The following is a 13,913-nucleotide window of genomic DNA, read 5'->3' as shown; positions in this document are numbered from 1 at the left end:
AAGAGAACCTCCTTTCAAAACTCAGCAATGTGGAACCTGATGTGTAAGAAAGATAAATGCAGAGTTTACTGGACGAGGCCTCGGGCCCCACTTTGCAGAGGCCTCACCCACCGCGGAGCCCAGGGTTGCAGGACCTCCACTGGGAAATGCAGTGTATGGAAGACTGAGGCTGCAGGGGCTCGTGGCTGGGGCTCTTTGGACTGGGTTGGTCAGAGAGGGCTTCATGGAAGAAGCAGAAACTATGTTAAATGAAAAGGGCAGGGCGGACGTCAGTGGGTATGCCTGGTGACGCAGGCATTTTGAGGATAAACGAGGTGTACAGTGGTACAGAGGCGGGCGAAGCCCACCCCTTCCTGCACTGTTGACTGATGACAGGCTTCGTGTGGTGACTCATCAGTGAACAGGGCGGAGAACAGTTGGCACCAGACTGGTTCCTGTAGGAGTGGGGAGCCACAGAGGGTTCCTGAACACAGGCATGACAGGGTGAAGGTGGCATTACAGAAACATCACTCCGGGGCTGCGGATGGATATGCTCCCGTATATTCATCCCACGCTCGAGTGACAGCGAGGCCCTGGCAGCAAGAAGACAGACAACCTTCTGGGCCTTGACAATTGGGGGCTTGCAGCTCATCGTCACTCAACTGATCGGTTTTGCCACAGTCGTGCTGCCTGTGGTCAGAATGTCAGGCCAGGCAGGCTGTGGGCCTTCCTACAGTGCTGTCCTGGAAGTCACCCACGTTCCAGGGGCGATGGGCCTGGGGTCCCCAAGTCACAGCTCATGGTGCTGCCCTGGGACTGAGATCCAGGACTGTTACTCCATCACTTACCTACCAGCTGTGACAACTCAGACAAGTTACTTAATCTCTCTGAGCATCAGTTTTCTCACCTGTAAATGGTGATTCAGTTATTCATTCAACAAATATTTACTGAGTATCTGCTATATGCCAAGTATAGTCATGGACTGGTTGTCAGTAGGGACTGAATTCGGTCCAAAATGCCCAACCTCATGGATTTTAGGGAATGTAAAATTACCCACTTCATAGGTTCATGTGTGGAAGAGACGAGATAGTTGCTGGAAAGCACTTAAGGGGTAACGATTTGGCACCTAATTCCAATGTGTGTGGGTTTTTTCCCCATACCACCAAGCCATGCTCCAACATCAGCTCAGCGTCCTCCACTGGGAGACAGCATCGGATCCCACAGATGAGGGTTTGGTTCCACAAGACTGCCCCCCACCCAGACTGCAGACACCGGCCAATCGCAAATCCAGGTCGTCACCTCTGCTTCTGACACACGGGCTACAGATCAGGTTACAATGACCCCCTCTTTGGGTTTGATTAATTTCCTAGAAGGGCTCACAGAACTGAGAGTAACATTTTACTTACGAGATCACTGGTTTATTATAAAAGGTAAGTCAGGGACAGAGAGATGGAAGAGATGCACAGGGCAAGGCATGGGGAGAGTGTGGCGCTCCCACCCGCTCTCCTAACGCACTGTCCCCCACGTCCACATGCTCAGCAACCTGGAAGCGCTTCGAACTCCACCCTTTGGGATTTTTATAGAGGATTCATTACACACACACACACACACACACACACACACACACACACACACGGATGACTAATTAAATCACTGGCCCCTAGTGGCTGATCCAGCCTCCCGCCCCGTCCGCTCCCCAGAGGCCTGGGGGTAGGACTGAAAGTTCCAATCCTCAATCCTTGAATCACTTGGTTGGTTTTCCCGGCAACCAGCCCTCATCCTTAGGTTACCTGGGGGCTTTCCAAAAGCACCTTATTAACATAACAAAGGATGCCTTTCCGGTCTCCTCACTGGAAATTCCAGGGGTTTTAGGAGGTCTGTGCCAGAAACAGGGACGAAGAACAAATAGACATATTTCTTATTATAAATCACGGTACCACAGGTAGTAACACTCCTCCACCTCCTCGTTCTCATGCCCATTCCCTACAGCGCTTGGCACCAGGACATCCAATAAACACCTCAGGACTGGTCTGAGTTTCCGGCTATGGACAAGTCCCCACCTGGAAACAAAACACCATACACTCAGCCCCGCGCTTGGACTAGCAAGAAGCTTCCTCTCTCTGCACCCCACCCTCCAACACTGTCAACTCCACCTTGACAAACAAGGCCGGGAAGGAAGGAAACCACCCTTGGGGCCACTCATCATTCTGAAGGCAGCCGACAGCTCCTGGAAACCCTGGCTCAGCCCTCATTTCCTCGGGGAGATGAGCACCACTCTATGGGATGGTGAGGGCCGGTCCCCTCTCAGGCAGTGCTGACCACAGTCCTCACCTGGAGGGGAACCCCTGATGGACATCCCCATGGAGATGACATGGCCCCTCCAATCAGCCTGGCCCAGGGAAAGGTGAGCCAGCACTTGGTAGATGTCAGCATTAAATGTTCATTTCAATGTGCTCACAGGGTGGGGAATAGGCACAACCAGGACATATTCTGAGCCAAGGGGCCAGCAGTATTGGTGTGAGTTAAAAGGAGAAAAAAAAATTTTAAGCCAACTTTAGAACCTCATCCTTGGGGCTCCAAGAAAGTACTCCACCAAAAATGCAGCTGGCACATATCTTGATATATAATGACAGCTTCAGCTTTCCTCACCAACTACATGCTGGTGTTCTGGTGCCAGCCTCTATTTTTATAGCCTGAGTAATGCCTGGGCAAAGGACCAGATGAAAATTGGAGACAGAGGGATGGGGCACAAGAGGTGATGGCACAAGCCATGGGGCCCACATCCTACTCGGCTGCCAAGAGCAAATCCTTTGGAGCAGAGTCTGGACAGCAGCCAAGCCCATCCTCCTCTGCAGCCTCATCTCCCTTGGGGCTGGGACCTAATCTGCCTTGTTCACCCCTATGACTCCAGGGCCTGGAGCACAGCAGTGTTAAATGAATGAATGACATGCCGTCCCACCCCAACTGCGGCATGCTGGACTACTCACCATTCTCCCTGAACCCCAAGAGCCCCTTCTCCTAACTCAGTGTCTGTGCCCACTTCACCTTCTTGGCCCAGATGCCTTCTTGATCTTGTTAACTCCTACTCATCCTTAAACTCAGCTCAAATGCCACCTCCCCCTAAAAGCCTTCCCTGAATCCAAGGCTGGGTGAGGTCCTCAGATATTGGGCAAGCACAGCCCTCTCAGAAAACTCATCAACACCACAGGCTCATGTTGGCCTCCTTGCCTACCTTCCCCAGCGCTGGGTGGCCACAGAGCTGAATAAGCAGCAGATGCTCAGTAGGTGTGTGTGGGAAGGGAGGGAGGGAGGGAGGGGAAAAAGAAGGATGCTGTGGATGGAGAAGTACCTGTCACTGAAACCTACAACAAACTGAACAAGAACAAAGCACTAAACCCAAGAGACCAATGGATCATTCCTCAATGTTTACTGAGAAAAAATGGTAGGAAGTGGTGGGAAAATATTTCTCAATGGATCTCAGTGGGAAGCAGAGGTTACTCTTGGCTATGTCCTCTCCTCTCCTCCCCTCCGGGTGTGGGCTGGGGTGGGGGCTGGAGAGGAAGAGAAACTTTAGAAGACTGATTGAGTGGGCACTTGAAAGGCTCATGGGCTTGGAGCTCTCTCAGGCTCCTCTGGTCTTGGGAGGATAAGGCCACTTCTTCTGGGGTAACATCCAACTACTGAGGGGGATCAAGTAGGACTCATTCCCTCAAAGCTGTTAAGAATGTCCTGGGTCAAGAAAGAGGGATAATGAGGACCTTCATTGTCCTGCTGGCCCAGTTCCCAAAGGTGGGAACAGAATCAAGGATTTCAGACAGATGACCTGGGAATAAAGACTATTTTTGGCTGGAGCCTTCTTAGCACAGCATTTCCTTCTAAGACAGACATCTCCAGTTGCCCCTCAGTATTCACTGTTCTTCCTTGTTAAGAGAATACTGATTTTGGGGGAAGACAGTGTGGAGGAGATTGCCAGCTAACCGGGAGAGCCATTCCTTCTAACTCCTAGGCAGAGGGCTGGACCACATTCCGCAGCCTCCCTTGCAGGGGATGTGGCCATGTGACTGAGCCCTGGCCAAGGGAATGTCAGCGGAAGTAATTCACCTCCAAGCACGGCCCAAAAAAATCCTGCCACACCATCCTCCACGCTCCTCCCTCTTCCGCTGATTGACGCAAAGGAGCCGGGAAGCCTTGAGAGCCTGGGTCCCCGAATCACCTCTTGGAGGCAAGCTCCTCCCCGCCCCCACACTGATCAGGCACAGCCATCTTGCACTTGTGTGTGAGCAAAAAGTAAAAGTTATCATATGCGAGTCACTAAACATATTTGGTTTGTTTGTTTCCAGTGAGCCTACCTAACTAGTCTAGGCAGCAGTGTGCCCTGCTAAATACTCATGTAGCCCTTTCAAATGGGAGTGGTCACGTGACACAGTTCTGGCCATGAAATGTCAGGGGAAGTCTGCTGGATATTTTCAGGAAAATGTCTGCTTTTCTGATAAAATGTACCAGTGTGGCTGGAGCCTCTTTCCTGCAGCAGCCATTTCTCCATATTGAAGGAAAGGCCAAGAAAATAATGAGTCTCAGTCCAGACAGACATCAGCTGTCAAAACCAATGCCCACAACCACCTACCTTCAGACAACTTGTTACACGAGAAAAATAAGCCATTAATTCTTTCAGCCACAAAGGTGGGGCTTTCTATTACTTGCAGCCAAACACAGTCCTAACTGCTTTGCAACCACTCATTCACCCAAACTTCATTGAGGCCTATTTCGTGGCAGTCCTTGTGGTAAGGGCTGAAGATTCAGAGATGAGCTGGGTGCAGGCCCTGCCCTCCAGGAGCTCCCAGTCAAGCTGGGGAATGGGCCCACAGTGGACAATCTGAAAGCAGTGGGAACGGATGCTCTGAAGACACTCAGCATCCCAGGGGGCGTAAGCAGTGGGTGGGGGTGGGTGCTAAGGCACAGGGTTCCCACCTACCTCCCTCCCTGGCATCCGTACACAGAACACTCCTCAAACTAAAAAGAAAAAAGAATGCGCTGTGCTCAGCCGAGCCCACTGCAATTACTGACTGCACGTTGTGTCGTTAGACACCATCAATTAATGCAGCTGTTTTGAGATGATCGGCGGTCATTACAGCAAGATGCACAAGAGGAGAAAATAAAAATCATACGCCTCTAACTTAGAAATGCTGGAGACTATGTGAACTGAGGACGAGGCAGGCTTGCTGACATCTTCCTGCCTGCTGACGTTAGCCATCTCCTAAAGTATACTTTCTTTCTCAAAGAAGACATGGTGATTTTTCACCTTGAAGACAGAGCCAAAAAGATCAACCGTCCGTGCCATGACTGTTAACCATCGATGTCCACGCTTTGATTTTCAGGTCTGTTTCCATCAGGAACTGTGCTGGAGACAAACTCGGGACAGAAGATGGCCCCAGCTGAGAAATCAAGAGGCAACCAACCCAGAGAAGTGGGTGCACCTGGAGAACCATCTGGAAACTAGAGAAAAGGTCCTCCTTTTAACTCAATTCTGCCACATGCAAATAATGGTTTTCAAAAATGAATGGTATCATTTGCCATTTCTTCATTTTCCAAGTGTGGGGAAAGTATTTAAAAAAAAAATGAAGCCTCATTGACTTCAAATTCCAGTAGTTTAAAAATGAAGAAAAATAAGCAGGCTCCACATGAAGAGAACCGAGTAGCAGTTTTCCGGTCTGTCCAGGAGGTCCTAGTGCGAAGCGAGTCCGTGTAGAGCGAGGGTGTGCTGACCTCCCAGGGGAGAGTGCCCAGGTCCTGAGGCCGCAACCACAGGAGCCTTCTCTAGTCCTCGGCCCTTGCTGGAGGCCAGCTCGTGACTAGCTGGGCAGGCTGCCGTGCAGGAGTTTCTTTCTAGGACACATTGACAAGGGCAGGCGAGGTCTGAGGAGGAAGGACCTCCCTTTCCAGGACCAGTTATTAAACTCAAGCCTACCAACACAGTTTCCCACAGAGTTTCAGGTCAAGGAGGTTCTGGAAATGGCAGACACAGGAGACACAGTGGTCTAGCCTTCTGCCTCGGACTAGTCCCCTCGGAGCTGCTATGCCATTCCTCCCTCAGAGAACTGGGTCTCTGATGGGATCATGGGCCTCAGGAGCTGAAGAGCGATCCAGAGCAGAGACCAGCACTTGGTGTGTCCACCAGGACCAAGAATAGTGTTGGCAAACCAGGCCAGTAAACACTGAGTTCACAGTCTCTTATCACTCTTCACACTAACCACCTGAGGCCAGAGTGATAGTTAAACCATTAACTACTGGCATGTGTCAGACACAGACCAATCCAATGAGTGTCTGTCTTAAATGGCTGGCAAGGCCACCTCAGACCAGTGTGCACCAGCTGAAGATCATCAGTTCCTGCCTCCCTGCCATGGTCAACCCTTTATAGGCCACACACTAGCCTCTCGTGGCCATAATAGGTCGCCAGAAGCCAGGTGAGTGCCACCTGGGAAATGTCTGCACTACCATTCACGGTCTTCACTATGAACTGAAGTATAATGTCCTCTGTTTCGTGAGGAGAGAGACTATGTGTGTCTTATCCATTATCCATCATCTCAGTGCAGTTTGGTTGGCATTGAAAATGTATTTTTAAGGAATGAATAGTAATAACAGCTAACATTTTTTGAGCATGTGTTAGGCACTAAGTCCTTGTCATGTACTATCTCACTTCAGCTTCACAATACCATAAGGTAGGTATTATTATCATCACCTCAATTTTACAAATAAGGAGACTGAGGCACAGAGAGGTTAAGTCACCTGCCCAAGGGTAAAAGGCTAGTAATGGTAGATCCAGGATTCAAAGCCAGTCTGGCTTCAGGGTCGACACTCTTAACCAGGGCACTGTGCTGAATACACACCCAGGTACTCTAGTACGGGGAAGGCATCCACAGAGAAGCCCAGACATCCGCAAAGCCTGAGAAGCCCTGCTAGGAGGTTTCTAGTGCTGCTAAGCACACAGTTTTTGTTTGTTTGACTTCAGAACATTTTAAAGAAAACCAATTCCTACATTTACCCCTAAACAGGAGACTACCTGTAATTTTCAAATGACTATGTAACCACTTTGATTATCAAGCAACTGCAGCAGGAATATCTAGGATTACACAGTATTTCTCTGCTCAAGAGATCTGAATTCAAGGGGAAGCCTGTTAAACACCCTGTGGTCCCATGTCCTCATCTCTAAGATCCCAGACTTGCTGGATGGATTGAACGAGATCATGGACACAGCTGCTTATTTATAGGGTAAGGTACTGTATAAGCATATTTCAGTAAAATGATGGATCAAAATTTCTATAGTCATCAATCTATACTTGTCAAAATTCTATACTTGCCTATACTGCTATGGGAGTTCCTGTTTATCTCTCTCCACGTTTTATTAACAATGTCAAAAGCTTAATAATTTCTATAAGACTGTGTCCCTCCATTATTTTTCTGGGCTTCCAGACATTTCTACAACTCGAATAGTTCTTCTCTACTTTAATCCAGCTGCTTCATTTTAGAAACACAGAGTTAACAAGGCAGCAAATGTTTTATTCTAACTTCAGATTTTCCTATATTAGCAGACGACAAAGTTAGCAAGCAAAAGTTTCATTTTATTTTATAATTAAAAAGCTCAAAACAATATTGCTGTATTTCTAAAGGCCTGAAGTTTGGTGTCGGGTCCAAGAATGAGATAGGTCTAGGAAAGAAAGCTTTGGTTTTGTTGGTCAGAAAGACACCATGTCTCCATATAATTGAAGGGTGGGACAGATAGTATTCAAACTATTTGTAAATCTGGTGTACATGATGGCTCTAACCACAAACAGAAGTGGAGGGGAGTGGGGGGGGGGTGTAAAAACCAGGTGCAAAACTTTTCATCTTAGTCTCTTTTTTAAAGCTCTGGTTTCTATGCTATTGGTTACAGTTCTAAGAAGTCAGCTATACAGAGAGTGGTAAGCAGATGAGAAAAGGATGCCTCGCAACAGAAACATAATGTATAAGTTGGGGAAGGGACAGTGCAAGTATAAAGAGAATTTTCAAATTCCTACATTTGGGGGGGAGGGGAAGGGGGAAGGGGGGAAGGGGGGAAAGGGGGAAGGGAGAGAGGAAGGGAGGGAGGAGGGGAGGAAGGGAGGGAGGGAGGGAGGGAGGGAGGAAGGGAGGGAGGGATGACCCAGCCCAGAGGATATGGCTGAAGGCTGCCTCCTGGCTGCAGGAACTACTCCACAAGGCTCCTCCAGGTTCTTTTTTCAATGCCTTTTTAATCATTAACTTCCTCCATGCTCCTGGGACTGCTCTCCTCTTCATTATCGATTAACCTGTTCCTTTCCAAAAGCCAGTGGCTTCCTCAACCAAGGCCCAAGAAGACTCTGAGCAGCCTGATGGTCCTAGCAGTGGAGGTTCGCAGGCTGGGATCTGTGGCTCCATTAGGCCACCCTGGATCTCTTGCCTTCTGGACCCAGAGCAGACCCTGCAATTCTTTCCAGATTCACAGGTGCCTCCTCATGGCTGTCTTGCAGAATCTCCAAGTTGAGGGACTTCAGCAGGCCCTACTCCATCGGCAAGGCTGCCAGCAGGTTCAAGAAGGGTCCCTGGGACGCTGTTTCTGTCAAAAGGCCCACCATGCTACCAGAAGGCAGCTGCTGCCTCTTCGTCACCCACTCAGCGCAGGGCCGTAGACCCTCCCTGCTGCTCCCCCTTTCGCCACTCCCTTGGACTCTCCCCTGGACTCCCCTCATTATCTCAAGCGTGAGGTGGTTCCCCCAGGCCAGCCCCCAGACCAATGCTGCTCAAGCCACCATTTCCAAAGGGGCACAACCCTCATTCAAAAACTTAAAATGGCTCAGTGCTGTCCCACCTTGCTAAGCCCAGCTCTTAGCTGGCTTTTAAGGTCTTGTAGAAACCAGAACAGTGGGCCCATCAAACCTTATTTCAGGTTACTGTAGGGCCACTTTTCTTATCTCAGTGACTTTGCTCCTAAGGGAAACCTCTATACCAGAATGTGGGCACATGTCCTCAACCACCAACCAAGAAGGGTGTGCCAGGGCAGGTTGCCGGCTGAGACTACCCTCTGAAGGTTCAGGACCTTGGGTATTCTCCCATCCTCTTCCCTACCCCTCTCCAGACAGCAGCCTCTCTCCCTCCCTCCCTTTCTCTCTCACTCACAAACTGCAGGCATTAATTAAACCTCTTCTAGAAAACAGATTTTCACCAACTGCAGGAATTCTGAGTAAGAGCCAGACCTGGAGACAGAGACAGTCTGGGTAAGAAAGATAAGCCCATGATAGCTGTGAACCTGTGGGCAGTGCAGGGTCCCACATCCAAGTGGCATTCTGAATTCCAGTTCTTCCCAGATTCCCGGAAAAAGGGGGCATGGGGTGAGCCCGCACCCTCCGCCTCTGGCCGTACTCTCCAGGGCCGTACTTTGACAGAAGCAGAAGAGCTGGACTTCGCTCCTCTGCCAGTAGGTCACAGCCACCTCCCACAGGCAGAAACATCTTTCCAAAACACCAGCCTCCCTCCCCCCAGAGCTGCAGACCAAATTGCCTGAAATGTGCAAAAAAGGGTGTCCCCAGCTCTCCGCAGGAAGCAGTTATTCAGGGTGGGCAGCGCCCACTGGAGGGAAGATGGTGCAATCTGAAGCAGCCAGTGGGCTCTGCAAGTGGCACTCGATCTCCCTGAGGGCTTCTTCCATCATGGACAGGGATGCGGGATGCTGGAGGGGATGCGGGATGCTGGAGGGGATGCGGGATGCTGGAGGGGCTGCGGCCACCCCTCAGGGCCCGATCGTTGGGCTGTGGTCACTCGCCCTGCAGCAAACAGCCTGAGCTCCCATAGTGCCCATCACCCCCTCGCCCAGCTCTGGGATGAACACAACTGACTTCCTTCGTGGAAATTCTGGAGTCCCCACGGAGGTTAGAGCCCCAGCTGTCAGAGCATGACCCAAATTGAGCTCTCTGCCCCAAATACATACAAAAACGAGTTTGTCTCTAGTGAGATTATCTATTTTTTTTAAGAATTTGATGAATTTAAAGATAATTTGAAAACAATGCAGCAAAATGGAAAAACATGCGTTATGGACTCAGCCTGGATTCAAGAGGGGAATCCGTTTCTTTACTAGACAAACACTGAATACCTAACACTTAGAGGGGGCCAGGCTGGGCCCTGGGGCCATAGAGATGGTCCTACCCAGACCCAGAAGGTGCTCCTGGCCAATGGGGCATCTGACAGTCAACAACTCCCACAGGATCTGGTGGGCACTCGAGCCTACTGCGCCCCAGTGGGACCTGGGCTAATTACTTATAAATTCCCTATTCAATGGTGAAAGAATATTGAGCTGATCACTATTCAAGCCAGTCAAAAGGAAAAAGAGTCAGAGACTGCAGTTTCACAGGCTCAGAGTGCTGTGCCCCCTGGGGCCAGGGAGCCCTTCCTGTCCCTGTGCCCAAAAGCAGCCTCCTGGGCATCAGGGAGGGTGGGAAGGCCAGGAGCTAATCCCTCCAAGAAAAGTACCCCCACATGTGCTTTCTCTGAAATAGGCAGTTAATTTAATGCGGACTTAACGAAAGCCGAGAGAGCGGATGGGGCAGCTCGCGCGGCTTTCAGCTGCAACCATGCCGCTCCACCTCTCTCCCGGGAACCGACGCTTTTCAAACCATCTGCTTTACACTTTCTTCCCACAGATGTCCAGACTGGGCAGCAACACCTCTGAGGAGCAGGAGATGTTGCCAGGCCGCGTCCGCAGTCCCGTCACGTTCGTAAGGCTGGGCTCAGCCTTCTGCAAATAGCAACAATGTCCCCAAGTTGCGAAGCCCTCTTGAGGCCCTCTTGGCTATCCACCCCATACTTCCCCATTCGCACCTTATCTGATTCCACGTCTCTCTTCATTTTACTATTTCAATGCTTACAAAACACCTCTGCCTTCCCACGAAGACACTGGTCACCCAGGCTGCGACAGCCTCGCTCCCCACGGGGCCCCTTCGCCACCCCTGAACGCCCAGCCGGAGCGGGAAAATATGGCTCCACATCCTCCTGCCCCGCTAATCCTTCAGCCATCCACAGGTACAACTTGAAAGACCGCTGCAGCCGCAAGGAAAGCAACCTGCTCCACGCAAATCCATTTTTTGTGTGTGACAAAGCCGGCTTTTTTAAAAGATCGCGACAGACGCGAGTTCACGAGCAAAAGCGACGCCGTGGGGTCTAAACCACGCAGTCCTAACCTGAGCCCCCAGAAGCGTCAACCCGCGCTCGCAGCGACCCCTCCGCGGGGCCCCGGGACTCCCGGGCGCAGGGAGTCGCTTGAACCAGCCCCACCCCCGGGAAAGGCCGCGGAGGAGTGGCCACCTTCTTCTCACCTGGAGCCCGGCGGGGTCGGACCCGCCAGGGAAGGGGGCTCCCGGGAGCTCGGGCTGGAATCGGGCGGCAGGAGCGCTGGGGCCGAGCGGGAGCGGGTTGGAGGGGCGGGGACGCGGGTGGAGGGAGGCTAGGAAGGCGAGGCGCGGAGCTGGAGGTGGGAGGCAGCAGGCAGCGGGGCTTGGGGGAGGCGCCCGCCGGGAGGTGGGGGCTAGGGCCCGGGGAGAGAGCGGGGCAATCGTGGGCAAGGTTAGAGGGCGCAGGGGCTCGGAGGGCGGAGGCTGGGGCGCGGGGCGAGAGGGGTGGCTTGGGGAGGAGGAGCGAGTCGGGGCTGGGGTTTGGGGAGGGCGTGGGGATGGAGGAGGGAGTTTGGTCGCGGGGTTCAGACCCGGTGCTCGGAAGCCCGCCCCAGCCCCGCACCACTCTCCCACCAGAGACACTGCCCCGTCGTCCCGCCAGAAGACCCCTCGATCTCCCCACATCGGACCCTAGGACGCCCGCCCGCCTCGAGCCTCCGCGCCGCTCAGCCCCAACGGCAAACACCCCGGCCCCAGGCCGCGCCGCACTCACCGCCCATGGTCCCGGCCCGGCTCCGGCTCCGGCTCCGGCTCCGGCTCTGCCGCTGCGCGCCCGGTTCGGCGCTTGCCGCCTGCTCCGCCCGGCGCGGGGTAGGCGAGGGCGGCGCGCACCCAGCGTGGGGCCGCCAGGCACCCGCAGCGCCCCCTGCTGACCCCGCCGCGCTCCGGGCTCGGGGCTTGGAGCTCGGCCCGCCCCGCGCCGGGCGCTCGAGCTCCGCCCCGGAGGCGGCGATGCGGTGCGGCCGGGCCCGGGAGACCGGCGCGAAGGGCGTGCGGAGAGAGCGCTGAGTGGGAAGGCCAAACACAGTCCCCAGAAACAGGCCAGTCCGCAGAGCTCCCAGCGTGCGAAAGCCACGGTCCCGGGCATGCTGAGTGCTCAGGGACCGCGGCCACAGGCGCGCGGGGCGGCTGCGCGCCTCGCAACGGCGTACTTGGGATCAGGACTCCGCGGACGCGCGCCTAGGCCAGAGGACACGGACCCGGCCCGGGCCCCGGGGCCCTGGTGTGGGTGCCTCTGGACCGTATGCCTGGCTCAGCGCCGCCCCGATCCCGGGGCGACGCTGGGCACTCGTTTGGGGTCCGCCACCGCCGAGTGACTTGTCGCGTGGACCCAAACTGTCACGATTCTCGCCACCGTCCCCCCTTCCCCCCCCCCCCCCCCCCCGTGCACGCCACGGTTCTCTTCCGGCGCCGACCACATCCGGCCGTGTGTGTCAACTCTTGACCTCGCTGCTCCCATTTCAGGATGGTCTGCAGGCGCCCTAGGGAGGTCGCGGCCCGCGCAGCCTCTCTCCGCACCCCTTCCCGGCCCCGCGGCTCCCTCGGAGCGAGCGTCTGAAGATCCAGAGAGCGCTTGAGTGATTTCTGTAACTGCTTGTTAGACATCCAGAGGCGCGCAGCTGAACTTGATTTGATACGGTATTTGTGGCTCATTCTTTCAAATGTTGGGTTCCAGCTGGTGGTGATTGCTACGTGATTTCTCTGTGGCAGATGATCTGAGCAACTGCGGCTGTCAGAGAGGCCTTTGGTATCAGTTGGAGGTCTACAGTGACCCTTTTGTGCCCCGGCACGACTGGCTTTGAGCACAGTAGACGCTCAGAAAGACTTACTGCTGTTTGCCTTCGAGGCGCGCTTTCCGGAGGAGCTGGCCGCTTGGCCTCTTTGCTCCTGTGTGATGTCTCTCTCCCGAATCCACACACTACACCCAGATGTTTTACCCATATTTCTGCCTACCCTCCGGTTTTCTGCTTAGAACTTTGCATCTCAAATCAGCACTTCTAGCACCAAATTGGATCTCTCCCCGGCTCTTGCGTGGTCTCCCCAGTCCCCCAGCCACCTGGGATGCCTTCCTCACCTGAAGGCTCCCGTGTCCAGTCCAGGTTTGCTTCCAAACCTGACTAACCTGCCCTCCTCGCCTCGTTGTCGGAGCACCTTCCTGCCCTGACACAACCCCTCCCACACCAGGAGCCGTGGATCTGCCAGCACAAAATCTTTGCACTGTCGCCTTTACCATCAGCCCAGACTCCCCTACCTGCGTCTCAGTCCACCCTAACCCGGCCAGCTCCTCTCCTTCCCTCCACAAGCTCCTCCTGATTGTCCGCTCACTGATTCCAGGCTCTGCCCCTTCACTGGTGCTGCCTCCCTCTTCCTGACATGGGCTGGTCGGGCGCTTCCTGCTGTCAGTGACCGACAATCCAAATCACACTTGCTTAAGCAAAAAAAAATTGACCGACGTGTAAATGAAAAGCTTCAGGCCTGGAGTTAGTTGCAGGGACTAACGACTTTGGACACTCCTGTCTCTCAGCCTTGCTTCCTTCCATGTGAGCTGTAGGGCTTGGGTCCCACAGGACACCCCAGCAGACCCAACCTCACAGCAGCAAGTCCAGCAGAAAGACAGCTTCTCTTTGGCAAGCATTCCTGCAAGCCCTGGGCCTGGCTCACTGGCAGGGTGGGTCACCTGTGCGTTCTGTTCTCCCAGTCACTGTGACCCCATGGTGGGTC

The 13,913-nt window shown here is 53.5% G+C and overlaps 1 protein-coding gene across 5 annotated transcripts in view; it reads right to left on the bottom strand.

Moving 5' to 3' along the window:
* PXYLP1 (2-phosphoxylose phosphatase 1) overlaps positions 1 to 13,629 on the bottom strand; it is a 68,961-nt gene extending 55,332 nt beyond the window's left edge. Inside the window, exon 1 of one of the 5 annotated variants that reach the window (XM_070493433.1) lies at positions 13,518 to 13,629. The gene's annotated coding sequence lies outside the window, so the exon portion shown is untranslated. Of the gene's footprint in view, positions 1 to 11,336; positions 11,479 to 11,904; positions 12,066 to 13,517 lie in introns of those variants that run through there. The other 4 variants (XM_070493432.1, XM_044754504.2, XM_070493436.1 and 1 more) reach the window with 4 other exon arrangements.
* Between the last annotated feature and the right edge of the window lie 284 nt (positions 13,630 to 13,913).

This window comes from Equus asinus, chromosome 21 (genome assembly GCF_041296235.1).
Source record: "Equus asinus isolate D_3611 breed Donkey chromosome 21, EquAss-T2T_v2, whole genome shotgun sequence".
NCBI classification, from domain to species: Eukaryota; Metazoa; Chordata; class Mammalia; order Perissodactyla; family Equidae; genus Equus; species Equus asinus.
Note: the sequence above shows the minus strand (reverse complement) of the source record. Positions and strands in the feature narration are given on the sequence as shown.